The following is a 6,000-nucleotide window of genomic DNA, read 5'->3' as shown; positions in this document are numbered from 1 at the left end:
TTATCCCTTAGGGAGGCATGTGGGCCTGGCCATTGCATCTTCATCTTGAGGCCAGGCCTTCTTCAGATGCACCTCCAGCCACAATTCTGATATCTCTATTTTTTACTGACCTTTCTTACCTGACTGTGCATTAATTGCTACCTAACTTAGCTGTCTATAATAATAAGAAACTTTCTCCTAAGATACTTTCATGATCTCTATTTTACCTCTGCTACTACCATAGACAAGATCAAAGGTGGAGTTAAAATAATCTCTACATCAGCTTTTACACATTAATGCCTACAAAAACTGATGCTCATCAGGAAAACAGATGGGCAGCCGAGGCCACTGAATTAAACTGTAATCTCATCTTCTGCATCATGGTTTGCATCAAAACTATTTTGTTTTAATTTTTTTCTTCCAAATATTACAGAGAGATGTAATTTCTGCTTAAGCCTTGTGACACCCAACTGAAATGACAAGAAATAATAAATAAATTGTATCAGGACGAATGAAATTATATTGAACTCCTATCTAAAAACACAGAATCACTGGAAATATTAATTATGTGGATAAGCTGTTGGTTCTACCTCTTTTGCTAATGTTTTTAAAAGATAACTGATATTTAAAAATAATATAAAATGTTGTATACAAGAAGCAAAATATGTGAAAAAAATAATCATTGGGAAGATGGAATTTCACTATGATAACATTCTAGTATGATATATAAAATATGTGATATTAATCCAGAGTAGAATAAGGAATGATGCATATTTAAATACCTAAATTAATAATATTTAAATATATAAGTAAAAATCCAAGAAATGAAGAATAGAATAAATAAAAGCCTGAAGAATTCAACCCAACAATATCAATAGTTGCGCTGAATTCAAATGGATGAAATATTGCATTTATAAGATGAATATCATTGAACTAGAAAAAAAAAAAAGACAAGTTTAGGTCCAAGCTACACACTGAAATAACGAGTCAAGTGTGTTTATTTTTAACTCAGTTTCTTCATCTGCAAAAATCTGTCATAAGGAAAATGCAAATTTGCCTCACAGCACACGACAGTGCTCAGCAGATAATCAAAACTCAGTGATTTGCTGAATGGATGACTTTAATGGACACGGAGATTGTTGTAATTAAATAACAGTAAATACAAAGAAGTGTACTATATGTGAACAATAAAAGTCAAATTCTTGGGTTTTTTTGCTGCGGGGGGGTAGTTCACTATTGGGCAGTTTTTATTACCAAGAGAAGTAACCAAAGAGATATTTTATAACGACAGATGGAAATTAACCCAAAAGAAAAAGGGTTTTCTGTAATGGTAGCGAGCCCTGAAGCTGGAATTTGTGGAAAAAGAGATTGTTTTCCCAGAAAGACTGGAAAAGGACAATGAAAATCTCCCGTGGTGGCATTCACAGGCACAGACATACATGGAGAGGGACTCAATTCAGAAAAAGTAGTAATTCCTGCAGCACACACATTTACAATGCAGGCGGAAATCAGTGACCCCAAGAAGGGCATAATGGGCGTGATCCGCAGCTTTCGGTACTCCTGACAGCAGAGTACTGTCTTTACTTAGCTGGCACTTGCTGTTTGGGTAGTTGAATTCCTCAGCCAGAAGAAAGGAGACAGTCTGGAATCCGGTAATATTTTGAAAAGAATTTTGGAGGAGTAACTTTTTATTTTCTTGAAAGAACATCATCCCTGTAATTATGGTCTGAGAAAGAAAGAAAAAAAAAAAGCCTTCCTTTTTCAACGACTGAACTGTTGGCTGGATAGCAATCATTTTGATAAGATTTTTGTTTAAAAACTTGGCCTCTATAGACACTGACTGTAAGGAATTATCTCTATAAGATGTTCTTATGAAATCTGGTTTTAGAAGATACATCAGTGACAGTAAAATGTATTTTTTGTATCTCGATTTCTTTTTATTCACAAGTTAATCGGTACATTCTAGGTATACAATATGATCACATTCATCATTGGGAATTTGTACTTTTACATGATGCATATTGGTTCTTATTTTTCCCACTTCCCCTGCCCTCCCTTCACCCCCTCCACCTCTATTTACAAAAACTTTGTTTCTGTTTTTTCCTTTTCTCATATTTATTCTTTTCTCTTCTTTCCTTTCCCCTGTGCTTCCCACCTTCCCCTTTCCCCTTTGGACCTTTTCTTTTATCTGACATTATCTATTATACATTTTGATCCCTATTTACACTTTCACCTTGTCACACCAGAGAAACTATTTGGTACTTACAGGAGTGTCTTATTTCACTTAAAAGTATGACCTCAATTTGCATCCATTTAGCTATAAATGTCTCTAGTTTCTACTTGTTGAATTTTTATGCATTATTTATAGCATAGTATTAGTCTATAGTACAGTATTAGTTTATAATAAAGTATAGTATTTGTAGTACCCAGATGATTGCCATGGGTGATATTTACATATTATTTTGGAGATTTTTTTCTTCTTATGTTTACTTGGAATAATTGACATTCTACTTCTAATGAATCTCCACAGGATTTCACAAAATTTCCATAGGACATTTAATAGTCAAAATCATTTTAAAATAAAGAATATCAAAATTTTATAATGTTTAATATAACAAATACAATATGCATGGAAACTTATCAGACTAGAATGTGATTATGCCCAATTTTCATTATTGTCTTTCATTGTTATTTAGATTTTATAGATTTGCCAGCTCAAAAATAATATAGGTTTCTTAGAGTTCAGTTGATGCATTTTCTCTTTTTTTCATAATCATTATTTTTCCATTTTAAAATGAAAGTTAAATAAAAAAGTTTAAGAGTAAAGTTTATAATTAATTAAATACTTCACTGTTTTAATAGTATTGGAGATAATCATCAATAATAAATAACTAAATAATAAATAAATAAATAATAAACAACAGGGAGACTCTATAAAAATAAGATATTTAACTCTAGTTTATATATATAATTTTTACTAAACTTATTTAAGAATATTCAGAAAATAGTAGAAAACCTAAATAGGATGCTTCGCTCATATTACTGAATTTTTTTCTGGAAAAGGTTTGCTGGTCATGTTCACGATCATGGATCATTAGTCATGGAAATATCAGTTTGGTGGGATATAAATGACATTAAAATAAACATCAAGGTCTTTAATCTTGTAAGGATTGAGACTAAAATCAAGGCTGAAGAGTAGCCTGGTTGAATATGTGGCCAACGCCAAGCTTCTGGGCTTCTCTGGAGTAAAGTTTAGTGATAGAACACTCCTGAAGAATGTGTTTAGAGTGAGTTGGGGTCAGGAATGTCTGAATAAACTCAGGAATTAAAAAAATGCATTGTGATACCAGAATCTTTGTGACATTCTAACCTCTTGCCATTGCCAAACTAAGGAAGAATTTCAGCAAATAGGAATGCGAAGCTGTCCAGGGAGAAGGCTGCCTCTTATTTATCGTGTTTAGTCGTCATGGCAATGTGAAGGAACAGAGGACTAGCCAGTGGAAAAAAGAGACAAGGAAATTTCCCGCACACTAGACTTTAATCCCATACTGGAAAGCTAACAATAGAGTAAGGATACACTGCTAGTCTTATTAAAAGAAAAAAAGCAGGTTGGAGGGTCTTCTACTAATAGAGAAATAATTCGCCAGATCAGCAGTCTCCTATCAGGTACAAGGGAAAGTGTTCATCTCTCCCACGAACAAAACCCCAGCTGGTACAGCAGCTGCACTGGAATCACTGTCACAATAACACATTTTATTTGATGAGAATGAAGGCTGTTTTTCCCCTGGGTGAAAATAGGTAAGTTCAATAGAGTGACCTAATAGAAATCACCACCGTACCTTCACATTCTTGATGGTGACCTTCATCTTAGAAATCTCTCCAGTACTGCAGTATTGCTTTTGACACACTCCCCTCAGACACAGGCAGCTCTTGTGGATTTTGCTTGGTGGCTTCTGATCACCATCCCCCTCACTCCGCAGGTCAAAAAATCACATTAAGTCAGTTGAGTGTTTCATTCCAAGTATGTATTGAAGAACTGAGAAATAATTGAGTTGGGTTTGAGGGTCCGTTTACACCACTGAGAAATGTAACTAAGTCCAAACTACATGATTAATGTAGTTCACTTCCATGTATTTTCATTCTGACTGGTAGTTTATAAAGACCTTTCAGATCTCTTGGAATTTGTTCATTCAGAAACACTATCAAATAATCACCCCAAATCTAGTTCTTATTTTTTTTCCTCTGCTATGTGCAGACACGCCCATGAACATCTTCAGGTCCACATTAGGAGGAAGATTTGTAATTTGTCTGTCGGTAATATAACACATTCCTTCCTGGGATCCAGTTTTCTCTTCAGTCAAAGGGCTTTGAAACTGAACTGACTCAAGACTGAGAATTGTTTGAGGACACAGGACCACATATTGAGGTGACTTTAATCAGTTCCCCTCAAACCTCAACTTTCCAGTTTATAAAAGTTAAATATTAGAGATTTTAAGCAAATTACTAAGATCTGTATGTTTCTCAACCTAATCCTGATACCCACACTGGCCTTAACAATTGAGTGCCAACACCTGGACCCTGCTACTCCAAGGCTCGTTATACTGAAGAAATGGTGGTAGCAGTTTTCTCTCTCTTTCTTGCTCTTAAAGAATAATAAAACTAAGTTCTTAGAAGAGACTGGTGCTCCTACCTCAGTGTGTTTTTCATGGGTGAGAATTTCTAACAATAACTAAACTCCAACACTCTAATTTCCTAATCTCTCTAACCTCTGTTGATTTTATGCATATATGATATATGCATGTATATATATATATTCTTATATATACCTACAACACGATTGTCAGACTTTTCCACCTCACTGCCCCTAGAAAGAATTTGCCATTGGTGAACTGGAAGTCTCTTTGCCTTGCTTAAATGTTTTCTCATTTTTATTTTGTTGTTGGGCTGTCCTTGGTTTAATTCCTGAGTTAGTGCTTTGGTCATCCTGATATAGCTGCTCTTTAGGTTTTGGGTCTGTAGTGACTCACAGACACTCACATTTTCATAAAATCAGACAGGACAACTCATTAAATCAATCACAACCCTTTAGCCCAATTGATACAATCAGCAACACAATAGCATAAAGCACAGCTTAGAAATTGACCATTTGTGGTAGTTATTAATCTATCACCTTAAACCATGTGAATTAAATAAAAATTGAGCAGTAGCCCAAGATATGTAAACTCTTCAATATAGCAACTTCACCCTTCAGGATGGGGACTTAGATGGAGTTAGGAGGAGAGGGATAAATAGGTAGAAAAATAGGAGAAGGTTTCAAGTGAAGCCAGAAGACATAGGATGATCACACAAACTCTAGGAAACTATTGAAGACAAGAAGGAAAGACAGAGTGCAGAAACAAAGACAAGAATAGAACAATTTAACTGTAATAGGGAAGCTATAAATTATACTCACTTTCCTTTGAAACTAATGACACTCGAGTGAAGGGAAAAGAGAGAAGAAAGGAAAAAGAAAAAGTTCCGAATTAGGGCAGGAACAGGAACAAAAAGGGAGGTGAGGAATAACATGGGGGAGCAAGAGATTGAGTGAGAAAAAGAATAAAGAAAAAAGGAAGAATTTGCAGAATTGGAAAAAATAAAATTTTAAAACTAAAAATTAAAAATATGAGGAAAAGAAAGAAAGAACAAAATTTGAAGTGGCTCTTTCAGGGTACGTCTCTGCTGTCACAATAGACAGTGTGGGCAGTCATGTGCAGAACTAAGTCCATTAGTCTCAGCTGGCCAACAGCAGGCCCCTGAGATTCAGGCTGGATTCTGGCTGCAAGGCCCAGGTTGAGCTCCCTGACCTCCTGCAGGATTGAACTCTGCAAGGTTCTACTACATGTTGTCACTGCTCTTCCCCTGAAGATAGTCCACGTTCTGATGGAAGGTGGTGATTCCTCCAACTTACCAACTGTGGAGCTCTGATGTGCCTTTATTGCAGGTGTTCACTTCTGTTCTATCTTCTGGAGCTCAGTAAAATGG

Source organism: Fukomys damarensis, unplaced genomic scaffold (genome assembly GCF_012274545.1).
Source record: "Fukomys damarensis isolate Sample0158 unplaced genomic scaffold, DMR_v1.0_HiC HiC_scaffold_24, whole genome shotgun sequence".
NCBI lineage: Eukaryota > Metazoa > Chordata > Mammalia > Rodentia > Bathyergidae > Fukomys > Fukomys damarensis.
Note: the sequence above shows the minus strand (reverse complement) of the source record.